At 43.8% G+C, this 12,731-nt stretch overlaps 2 long non-coding RNA genes across 2 annotated transcripts in view; one reads left to right on the forward strand and one right to left on the reverse strand.

Annotated features, from left to right (window-relative positions):
* Positions 1-583: 583 nt before the first annotated feature.
* LOC149980060 (uncharacterized) lies at positions 584-8,192 on the forward strand. Its single transcript, XR_016483803.1, has 2 exons — positions 584-1,172; positions 7,614-8,192. It is a non-coding gene; the product is annotated as an uncharacterized LOC149980060 (long non-coding RNA).
* Positions 8,193-10,471: 2,279 nt separating this feature from the next.
* LOC149980061 (uncharacterized) overlaps positions 10,472-12,731 on the reverse strand; it is a 41,783-nt gene continuing 39,523 nt past the window's right edge. The window contains exon 3 of the long non-coding RNA XR_016483802.1: positions 10,472-10,984. This is a non-coding gene — a long non-coding RNA (uncharacterized LOC149980061). The remainder of the gene's footprint in view (positions 10,985-12,731) is intronic.

A 12,731-nucleotide genomic window follows, 5' to 3' on the forward strand; every position in this document is an offset into this window, starting at 1 on the left:
CACATCTGTGGCCTGCTGGAGGTCATTTTGCAGGGCTCTGGCAGTGCTCATCCTGCTCCTCCTTGCACAAAGGTGGAGGTAGCGGTCCTGCTGCTGGGTTGTTGCCCTCCTACGGCCTCCTCCACGTCTCCAGATGTACTGGCCTGTCTCCTGCTAGCGCCTCCATGCTCTGGACACTACGCTGACAGACACAGCAAACCTTCTTGCCACAGCTCGCAGCTTGATTTCACAGAAGTGTGATTGACTTGGAGTTACATTGTGTTGTTTAAGTGTTCCCTTCATTTTTTTGAGCAGTGTATATTCATTTTTGGGGCAGAAATGCCTTCTGGAAAATGTGAATTTTCATTTGCGTTAACAACAAACTTGTATGCCATCAGTAAATACATATTGTAAAAAAATAAAACATATGAGTTTCCCTGAGTGGCCCTTATCCTAAACCTAACCCTAGCTCCTAACCCTTAATTGTGACTAGGGGGCATATATCCTTATGTTGGGCTGTATGCTGGGGGTAGAACTGGTAGCAATTTGTGTGTGTGTGATTTTTGTGTAGGTGTGAAAATGAAACCGAATGAGGCCTTGGAGATGCTTCTCCCACACGACCATAGCGCTGCTGTGTGGATACAGATTCAATTAGGGAACATGGGTTTCTCTTTTCAGGTAGAGTGGATTCAGATTATAGAACTGATGATGAAACTTGAAACTTGTTCTGTAGACTTTTTCTGAAACATTGTCCCTGCTGTAACAACAGTTTATCTGCGACAAGATACTGTGGCTTGCTGGCTACGTCTGCTGTATTTATTTTTGGCAGTTGTAGAAAGTTACTTCCCACTTCCTCTCTCTCTAGCAATGTCCTTTAAGTGGGCTGGATTTAGTGCAAAGAGATTAGGGCCAACCCCCTTGTTTTTGCTGAAAGTGAAATCTCAACACAAGCAGTGGTGCAGCTGGTGGTGTGCCTGCGAGTAGCGGATTACCACTTTACGTTTTATTGGCCATTAGGATCTATTTAGATACTTTTTTTTAAAAGACCAGCTTGATTTCTTACATCCCTTTCATCATTCCACTCAAATATTTTATAAATGTTTCCAGTTATAAGTCAACGTTTGAGATTGGATGAAAGGAATAGCATGTGATTGGATGAAAGGGGAATTGTGGTGCTGCGATCTTGGTAAGATGTAAGTACATAACAGGGAGGAGGTGTTATGTACTAAGCCTCTGATCAGGCCAGGTTTGATTTGGATAACATGTTGGCCTCAACTCTCTCTATTTCACTCTCTCTCGCTCTCTCACTCTCTTAGAGAGACTGCGTTAGGAGATACTAGCATGTTAATGACTTTATCTGTCACGTTTCTTTCTGCTGCAATGTATGTAGTAGCTAGGGGAAAATACATTGTGTGTGTATTTGTGTTAGATATGATATGAAGTCATTTTTGGCCTTGGGCTCTGAGTTGTTGGTAGCCCTATGTAGGCTTTCCATCTGTATTATTTTATCACGTTTAGTTAGCGAAGAAAAGGCCTTGTGAACACAGTTTGAATGAGATTCCTATGCTGGCTATCCCTACGCTTCCAAGGAGACTTGTCTTGCGGAAGGCCTTGTGCTGAAATGTTTTCATTGTTTTTATGTTGTCTCAATCAATTGAAAATAAAGGATATAGGATATAACATACAGTAGAAGCTTTCAGACTCCAAAACAATCTCTACACAATGTTCTCAGCTCAGAAACCTAATGAAAAAAATGTACAGTAATGCAATTCTATTTTTTGGAAAATGGATTATCGATTCAAAAAATATATTTTTTTCTCTATCTGGGTACTTAGACTAGGCTGTAACATAAATATATTTTTTGTGTATATTTTTTATATATTTTAATCTCACTTTCGACCTACGATCTAAATATACTTTCCTGCAACCCGCCCCACCCAATGTGGTACGGATCTGCAATTATTATACATTATAACTGGAACCTCCATCAGAAGCTAGCCAGCTAACTAGCTACTAGCTAATAGTCACTGTTAGCTACGGCTAGCGGTCTTCACCTTTAGCTCGGTCACCAGACAGCGGTCAATACCTGACAGTCTGCACAGCGCGATATCAGACTGCTTATCTCCACCACATCACCGGATTCCTGCCGCAAGCTCTGGGCCATTACACCGGATCATCGCAGCTAGCTAGCTGCAATCGAGTGGCTACTGCTGGCTAATGACTCTGTCCCGAAGCAAGCACCAGTTAGCCTCGAGCTAGCCCATCTCCCAGCTAGCTGAAGAGGTAAACCCGCTAGTTCGTGGTCTACAATAACTCTTTTGCCAATAGGCCTGGACCCTTTATTGCCGACACAGAGCCCCGCCGATCCATTACGACTGGTCTGCCAACGTAATCATCCGATGTGGTTTTAACAGACTTTTCCGTTGCGTTGTCACCGAAGACCCATCTGTTGAGCTCACCTAGCAGAGTATCGACTACCGAACGTCTCCTGGACTCACCTATTGCTGCTCATTGGACCCTATGATAACTCGGCTACACATGCCTCTCTCTAATGTCAATATGCCTTGTCTTCTGCTGTTTCGGTTATTGTTTTAATTCACCGTAGAGCCATAAAGTCCAGCTCAACATGCCTTAGATAGCTTTTTTTGTCATACACCCAACACATGGAGAGACCTCACCTGTCTTAGCTGGTGTCTCCAGAGATGCAAGCTCTCTCCTCATCACTCAATGCCTAGGTTTACCCCCACTGTACTCACATCCTACCATACCCTTGTCTGTACACTATGCCCTGAATCTATTCTACACTACCCAGAAATCTGCCCCTTTTATTCTCTGTTCCCAACGCACTATATGACCAGTTCTTAGCCGTACCCTTACCCTTATCCTACTCCTCCTCTGTTCCTCTGGTGATGTAAAGGGTAACCCTGGCCATGTATCCCCCAGCATCACACCCAGGCGCTCTCATTTGTTGACTTCTGTAACATGTTAACATGAGAAGCCTGCTCCCTAAATTGGTTTTATTCACTGCTTTAGCACACTCCGCCAACCCTGATATATTAGCCATGTCTGAATTCTGGCTTAGGAAGGCCACCAAATCTTCTGAAATTTCCATCCCCAACTACAACATTTTTAGATAGAACTGCCAAAGGGGGCAGAGTTGCAACCTACTGCAGAGAGAGCCTGCAGAGTTCTGTCATACTATCCAGGTCAGTGCCCAAACAGTTCGAGCTTCTACTTTTAAAAAACCCATCTTTCCAGAAATAAGTCTCTCACTGTTGCCGCTTGTTATAGACCCCCCCCCCCCCCCCCCCCCCCCCAGCTGTGCCCTGGACACCATATGTGATTTGATGCCCCCCATCTATATTCAGAGTTCGTACGCCGGGCGTCCTACAATCCCCTCAATCTCACACATATGATCAAGGAACCACCAGGTACAACCCTAAATCAGTAAACATGGGCACCCTCATAAACATTATCCTGACCAACTTGCCCTCTAAATACACCTCTGCTGTCTTCAACCAGGATCTCAGTGATCACTGCCTCATTGCCTGCGTCTGTAAGGGGCCTGTGCTCAAACTACCACCTCTCATCACTGTCAAACGCTCTCTAAAACACTTCAGCGAGCATGCCTTTCTAATCGACCTGGCCTGGGTATCCTGGAAGGATATTGACCTCATCCCGTCAGTAGAGGATGTTTGTTCTTTGACCTCTTGAACCTCTGGGGGCAGTATTTCATTTTTGGATGAAAAACGTTCCCGGTTTAAACAAGATATTTTGTCACGCAAGGAATGAGCCTACACTTTCTGTCGTTTCCCCAAGGTGTTTGCAGCATTGTGACGTATTTGTAGGCATATCATTGGGAAATTGACCATAAGAGACTACATTTACCAGGTGTCCGCTCGGTGTCCTCTGTCAAAACTATTGCGTAATATCCAGGTGCGTGCATTTTTCCATTTTGAACAGAGGAGAAACAAAACTGCCACGAGTGATTTATCATCGAATAGATATGTGAAAAACACCTTGAGGATTGATTCTAAACAACGTTTGCCATGTTTCTGTCGATATTATGGAGTTAATTTGGAAAAAAGTTTGCGTTGTAATGACTGAATTTTCGGGTTTTTTCTTAGCCAAACGTGATGAACAAAACGGAGCGATTTCTCCTACACAAATAATATTTTTGGAAAAAATTAACATTAGCTATCTAACTGAGAGTCTCCTCATTGAAAACATCCGAAGTTCTTCAAAGGTAAATTATTTTATTTGAATGCTTTTCTTGTTTTTGTGAAAATGTTGCCTGCTGAATGCTAGGCTTACAGCTATGCTAGCTATCAATACTCTTACACAAATGCTTGTGTAGCTTAATTTGCGATTTTCATGAATAGTTAACGTTGCGTTATGGTAATGAGCTTGAGGCTATAATTACGCTCCCGGATACAGGATTGCGCGTCGCTACAGGTTAAAAGTGCTTTCCTCACCATATTAAATAAGCATGCCCCATTCAAAAAATGTTGACCTAAGAAGAAATATAGCCCTTGGTTCACTCCAGACTGACCTTGACCAGCACAAAAACATCCTGTGGCGTACTGCATTAGCATCGAATAGCCCCGATTTGCAACTTTTCAGGGAAGTCAGGAACAAAGGAACCAATATACACAGTCCGTTAGGAAAGCTAAGGCTAGCTTTTTCAAACAGAAATTTGCATCCAGTAGCACTAATTCCAAAAGGTTTTGGGACATCGTAAAGTCCATGGAGAATAAGAGCACCTCCTCCCAGCTGCTCACTGTCACTGTCACCACCGGTAAATCTACAATAATTGAGAAATTCAATAAGCATTTTTCTACAGCTGGCCATGCTTTCCACCTGGCTACCCCTACCCCAGCCAACAGCTCTGCTCCCCCCGCAGCAACTTGCCCAAGCCCCCCCACCCCCGCATCTCCTTCACCCAAATCCAGATAGCTGATGTTCTGAAAGAGCTGCAAAGTGGACCCTCTTTCTAAAATTATCCGCCGAAATTGTTGCAACCCCTCTTACTAGCCTGTTTAACTTCTCTTTCGTATCGGCTGAGATTCCCAAAGATTGGAAAGCTGCCGCGGTCATCCCCATCTTCAAAGGGGGAGACACTCTAGACCCAAAATGTTAGACCTATATCCATCCTGCCCTGGCTTTCTAAAGTCTTCGAAAGCCAAGTTAACAAACAGAACCCCAGTTTACGATTGGCTCATACATCCTCTCCCCTGTAACTATTCCCCAGGTCGTTGCTGTAAATGAGAACCTGTTCTCAGTCAACTTACCTGGTAAAATAACTGATACATTTTTTTTTTTTAAAGATCACCGAACATTTCGAACCCCACCGTACCTTCTCCACTATACAATCTGGTTTCCGAGCTTGTCATGGGTGAACCTCAGCCACGCTCAAGGTCCTAAATGATATCATAACCACCAACGATAAAATACAGTACTGTGCAGCTGTATTCATCGACCTGGCCAAGGCTTGTCAATCACTGCATTGTTATCGGCAGACTCAACAGCCTTGGTTCTCAAATGACTGCCTCGCCTGGGTCACCAACTACTTCTCAGATAGAGTTCAGTGTGTCCAAACAGAGGGCCTGTTGTCCGGACCTCTGGCAGTCTCTATGGGGGTGCCACAGGGTTAAATTCTTGGCCCTACTCTATTCTCTGTATATATCAACGATATCGCTCTTGCTAGTGGTGATTCTCTGATCCACCTCTACGTAGACGACACCATTCTGTATACAAACCTCCAAACGAGCTTCAATGCCATACAACACTCCTTCCGTGGCCTCCAACTGCTCTTAAATGCTAGTAAAACTAAATGCATGCTATTCAACCGATTGCTGCCCGCTCGACTAGCATCACTACTCTGGACGGTTCTGACTTAGAATATGTGGACAACTACAAATACCTAGGTGTCTGGTTAGACTGTAAACTCTCCTTCCAGACTCACATTAAGCATCTCCATCCAAAATTAAATCTAGAATCGGCTTCCTCTTTAGCAACAAAACCTCCTTCACTCATGCTGCCAAACATACCCTCGTAAAACTGACTATCCTACCAATCCTTGACTTCGGCGATGTCATTTACAAAATAGCCTCTAACACTCTACTCAGCAAATTGGATGTAGTCTATAACAGTGCCATCCGTTTTGTCACCATAGCCCCATATACTACCCACCACTGCAACATGTATGCTCTGGCTAGTCCTCGCTACATATTTGTTGCCAAACCCACTGGCTCCAGGTCTTCTATAAGTCTTTACATACCTTTACTAGGTAAAGCGCCGCCTAATCTCAGCTCACTGGTCACCATAGCAACACCCACCCGTAGCATGTGCTCCAGCAGGAATATTTCATTGGTCACCCCCAAAGCCAACACGTCCTTTGGCCGCCTTTCCTTCCAGTTCTCTGCTGCCAATGACTGGAACAAATTTCAAAAATCACTGGACTTATATCTCACTAGACTAGACTTATATCTCCCTCACTAACTTCAAGCATCAGCTGTCAGAGCAGTTTACCAATCACTGTACCTGTACACAGCCCATCCAACTACCTCATCCCTATATATATATTTTTTTTTTTGCTTTTTTGCACCCCAGTATCACTACTTGCACATCATCATATGCATATCCATCACTCCAGTGGTAATGCTAAATTGTAATTATTTTGCCACTATGGCCTATTAATTGCCTTACCTCCCTAAACTTACTACATTTGCACACACTGTACATAGATTTTTGTATTGTGTTTTTGACTGTACGTTTGTTTATCCCATGTGTAACTCTGTGTTGCTGTTTTTGTTGCACTGCTTGTCTTTATCTTGGCCAGGTCGCAGTTGTAAATGAGAACTTGTTATCAACTGGCCTACCTGGTTAATTAAAGGTTTAAATAAAGAATATATATTGGAATATATATTTTTTAAACACAAACTTCCTAAGGCAATGTATTAATCAATCAAAAGAGAATATAGCTGCCATTACTTTGTCTGACCATCATCTGTGATTGTTGAATTATTCTCCAATGTTGCAATAGGGCCTGAGGCTCTGCTCTGTCTATGCTGGCTTTGTGTCATCGCTTCCTCTCTCTCTCTGACCATCATCTCAATTATCTCAGATGTTCTTCCTTAATGCTGCTGTGGCTCAGAGGGCTTATGTCATTGTGAGATCAATGTGGTGAACCCACGTGGTCGGAGTACGTTGGCCACTTTCTAACTGGCTAATCAGAGGCGGGACGATATTTCATCCCTGACTGCCGACACAAAGATTTCCTGAATTCCACAAACAATACTAGAAACATTCAGGGAGGACTGCCAATTATGTTTTTAATCAAGAGCACGAGCAAGTGATGACTTTACCGTATCCACAATGTTAATGCTGATGATGGTGAGGAGTGCTGCAGTGTGATTGTCCTCAGCTGTGGTGCGTTATGCGTATAATAGTGAAACGCATGGTAAACTTACTACTACTGTAAGCAATGAGCATGCAGTAGATAAGTGAAGGAAAGAGACTACATAAATCTGTATAGGTTGTCAATAGGTGATCAAACCCCAATATGATGCTTTGTTTTTAGAGTAGGCCTGAAAGTCTGCCTGTGATTCATCCAATTGATCTCCATCCTATAGGGCTCTTCGAGCTACAGCATGGCCAGCATCAACAGAACCATGGATGGGTTATAAGAGAGCTACAGAGAGATGTGGAACAAGTCAGATCAGCTCCAAATTCAAGGCCTGTCCATCAGCACGGGGATGACGGAGCGTCGAGCTCTGGCCCGTCGACTGTTTGTGTTAGTGTAAACAATAACGTGTTAAAGATAACGAGGAGAGCACACCCAGCCTTGTCGGAGAGGTAATAACCCCTGTGTCCGTCCACGCTCACCACAGCTTGGTTATTATGTAAAACAACATGCCCAATGACTCTGGACCAACGACTTTCTAGTATTTTCTTTGCCTATCCCCCTCTGTTTGGACTGGAACAGAGGCTAGTTATTTTAATGTTGTAATTCAGTTGCGTAACACAAATATGAAGGCATGCTCATTCAATTGAGCTCAGATGAGGATGATGGGAAAAAATATTTACCCCCAATGCATGTGCTGTTTGTGTTTTCAACACACTAGACTCGAGGGGCTTTTGGAGGGAAAGTCTTTCATGTGATGAGTTATTTGTTCTTGTTTCTCAAAGAAGCCTACTACCAGCTTACTTCCAATACGTGTTTTTATTATTATTCCAAAGTCAAGACTGAAATCAAGTGTTAACTTGACCAACATATCAATGGGTTCTAAGGATCTGAAAAACACAACACAAGCAAACTCTCACAAAGTCTTTCTCTTCCGGGAAAACAGACATCTGTCAAATGATCTCTGTGAAACAAACCTACCAGAAAGACCTTCTCCCTCAGAGAGCCTTGTATGTCCTCTCGCACCTATCAAGAGTAATCTAACCCTCCCTAGTAACCTCTAACCACAATTAGTCACAGTCCAGTCATATTGGTCCCTCTGGTCATTTGTTTATATTTGATACAATCTCAGGTTCTTGCCAGGGACATGTCCTCCCTTCCATAACAGCCAAGATGGATATTTTGGGAACAGTCTGTCTGGTCAGACTGACCCCTCAGTACACCCAGGATCTGACACTACTAGACTGAGGATGGAGGCAGGGGCCTGCGGGAAAAAACATTTGGGGTCAGGGGATGAGAGGAGAGGAGAGACAGAGAGAGAGAGGGAGATGGGGGGAGAGGAAGAGGGAGAGAGAGTAAATAATGACATTATGTAGAGAGCATTGTCTTTGGCAAAAAGCTTTGGCAGTCTTTCCAGGGCTGTGTTGTTGTGAAGACACAGGTCATTTTCCAATCAAACTTGGAGCAGCCTTAATGTGCAAGTCACACCTGTGCCCCCACTCATAACAAGAAGACTGTTTTGTGTGTGTGTGCGTTTTTTTGGTGCATGCACACACACGTGCAAGCGTGTGTGTGTGAGAGACGTGTATGGTGCTGGCCAGGCTGGTGCCCTTAGAAACCCCATAGGAGGTAATACAGTTGACCTTTTGTGCAAAGGTAGGCTCTATGATATTTCCAGTAAGAGCACATCGGTGGAGTGATCACAGCATGCAAAGAGCCATAATTAGGATAGGCTAGATGGTCATTCTTCCAGTAACAGTCAATGGGTATTATTCATTGAAATTATGCCATTTGAAACACACTGCAGGTGATAATAAAGCTGACCTTGGTGCCAGGGGAAGCGATATGGTCAGGTTATCATTCCCATTGACAGCACGTAACTGGAGCTGGCACAGCCTGCAGAGAGACACTGTAGATAGAGTCCACAGTTGTACTGTAAGTCATAGTCGTCAAGTATTAGTAATTGAAATGTTGTCCTTTGTAACACACTGCAGGTGACCTCACTGCCAGGGGGGAGACTCTATGACGGATAAATCATTTCCAGAAAGAGAACATCAGTGGAGCTGGTATGGCATGATGATAGGGTCCTCCTGCAGCTGCCCAGTGTTTCTCTCAAAGGCCCTTTGGTTATTTGAGCTTGTAGGAGATATATAAATGTGTGTCACTCAGGGATGGTGCTGCCTCTCATTGTAACAGGCTGAAATGTCCCTCTGTTACAATGATCTAAGTGTGGTCAATTCCCAAAGGGCCATCATAGTACCCTGAGAGTTTTTGAAGGATAGATCTCTTTATCAATTGATGTCTCTGCTTCTCAGACAAAAGATGAAGAGAACAGATGGGAAGTGAGAGAATAAGAGGGGGGAGAGAAGTATAACTGATTAGTTCTAGAGGCCTCTTTCATTTGTTTGATAGCTCGTTGTGACGTGCTACGTGACATGGAAATGAACCTCGCTCCGGTTTTAACAGAACATAAATACAATTTTGATCTGTTCATTGATAGTAAAATCTTCACCCAGTTTCACTGCATCCTTCAAAAGTTTTTTTAATGGACAGTTATTGCTTTTGCGGAGCTTCCAAAGGTCACATGTCAGCGTCACAAATGCCACCCTATTCCCTATATAGTGCACTACTTTCTATTTTTAAAGGGCCAGGCCACACAAGACAGACAGACAGACATTCATTAAAGATCCCCATTAACTGCTGCCAAGGCAGCAGCTACTCTTCCTGGGGTCCAGCAACATTAAGACAGTTATATACAATTTAAAATATTATATGATATTACATTTCATAACACTATAACAGTTTCCCACAATAATTGGCGTTAGGTGAGGAAGATGAACCTGTAGCCATATTACTTCAACAGTATTTTACATTAGATCCTCTCTAAGAGTTACGGGAATGTGGTTCTGAATATAAACAGCAACACCTCCACCATTGGCATTTCTGTCTTTTCTGTAGATGTTATAACCATGTATTGCTACCATTGTATCATAAAATGTATTATCTAAGTGAGTTTCAGAGAGTCAGAATATCAAATCAAATCAAATGTATTTATATACCCCTTCTTACATCTGCTGATATCTCAAAGTGCTGTATAGAAACCCAGCCTAAAACCCCAAACAGCAAGCAATGCAGGTGTAGAAGCACGGTGGCTAGGAAAAACTCCCTAGAAAGGCCAAAACCTAGGAAGAAATCTAGAGAGGAACCAGGCTATGAGGGGTGGCCAGTCCTCTTCTGGCTGTGGTGGGTGGAGATTATTACAGAACGTGGCCAAGATGTTCAAATGTTCATAAATGACCAGCATGGTAAAATAATAATAATCACAGTAGTTGTCGAGGGTGAAGCAAGTCAGCACCTCAGGAGTAAATGTCAGGTGGCTTTTCATAGCCGATCATTAAGAGTATCTCTACCGCTCCTGCTGTCTCTAGAGAGTTGAAAACAGCAGGTCTGGGATAGGTAGCACGTCCGGTGAACAGGTCAGGGTTCCATAGCCGCAGGCAGAACAGTTGAAACTGGAGCAGCAGCACGGTCAGGTGGACTGGGGACAGCAAGGAGTCATCATGTCAGGTAGTCCTGAGTCATGGTCCTAGGGCTCAGGTCCTCCGAGAGAGAGAAAGAAAGAGAGAATCAGAGACAGCATACTTAAATTTGCACCGGACACCGGATAAGACAGGAGAAGTACTCCAGATATAACAAACTGAACCTAGCCCCCCGACACATAAACTACTGCAGCATAAATACTGGAGGCTGAGACAGGAGGGGTCAGGAGACACTGTGGCCCCATCCGACAATACCCCCGGACAGGGCCAAACAGGAAGGATATAACCAAAGCCACTTTGCCAAAGCACAGCCCCCACACCACTAGAGGGATATCTTCAACCACAAACTTACCATCCTGAGACAAGGCCGAGTAGAGCTCACAAAGATCTCCCCCACGGCACAAACCGAGGGGAGGCACCAACCCAGACAGGAAGATCACATCAGTGACTCAACCCACTCAAGTGACGCACCCCTCCCGGGGATGGCACGGAAGAGCACCAGTAAGCCAGTGACTCAGCCCCTGTAATAGGGTTAGAGGCAGAGAATCCCAGTGGAGAGAAGGGAACCGGCCAGGCAGAGACAGGAAGGGCGGTTCGTTGCTCCAGAGCCTTTCCGTTCACCTTCACACTCATGGGCAAGACTAAACTCAATCTTATGACCCACTGAAGAGATGAGTCTTCAGTAAAGACTTAAAGGTTGAGACCGAGTCTGCGTCTCTCACATGGGTAGGCAGACTATTCCATAAAAATGGAGCTCTATAGAAGAAAGCCCTGCCTCCAGCTGTTTGCTTAGAAATTCTAGGGACAATTAGGAGGCCTGCGTCTTGTGACCGTAGCGTACGTGTAGGTATGTACGGCAGGACCAAATCAGAGAGATAGGTAGGAGCAAGCCCATGTAATAATTTCTAGGTTAGTAGTAAAACCTTGAAATCAGCCCTTGCCTTAACAGGAAGCCAGTGTAGGGAGGCTAGCACTGGAGTAATTTGATCAAATTTTGGGGTTCTAGTCAGGATTCTAGCAGCCGTATTTATCACCAACTGAAGTTTATTTAGTGCTTTATCCACATTTATCATTGCAGTAGTCTAACCTAGAAGTAACAAAATCATGGATACATTTTTCTGTATAATTTTTGGACAGAATGTTTCTGATTTTTACAATGTTACATAGATGGCAAAAAGCTGTCCTTGAAACAGTCTTGATATGTTTGTCAAAAGAGAGATCAGGGTCCAGAGTAATGGCGAGGTCCTTCACAGTTTTATTTGAGACGACTGTATAACCATCAAGATTAATTGTCAGATTCAAGAGACGATCGCTTTGTTTCTTGGGACCTAGAACAAGCATCTCTGTTTCGTCCGAGTCTAAAAGTAGAAAGTTTGCAGCCATCCACTTCCTTATGTCTAAAACACAGGCTTCTAGCGAGGGCAATTTTGCGGCTTCACCATGTTTCATTGAAATGTCCAGCTGTGTGTCATCCGCATAGCAGTGAAAGTTAACATAATGTTTTCGAATGACATCCTCAAGAGGTTAAATATATAGTGAAAACAATAGTGGTCTAAAACAGAACCTTGAGGAACACCGAAATGTACAGTTGATTTGTCAGAGGACATACCATTCACAGAGACCAACTGATATCTTTCCGACAGATAAGATTTAAACCAGGCCAGAACCTGTCCGTGTAGACCAATTTGGATTTCCAAATATCTCCAAAAGAATGTGGTGATCGATGGTATCAAAAGCAGCACTAAGGTCGAGGAGGACGAGGACAGATGCAGAGCCTCGGTCTGACGCCAATTAAAGGTCATTTATGA

The sequence above is a fragment of the Oncorhynchus mykiss genome, chromosome 10, assembly GCF_057628025.1.
Source record: "Oncorhynchus mykiss isolate SJ-2025 chromosome 10, ASM5762802v1, whole genome shotgun sequence".
NCBI classification, from domain to species: Eukaryota; Metazoa; Chordata; class Actinopteri; order Salmoniformes; family Salmonidae; genus Oncorhynchus; species Oncorhynchus mykiss.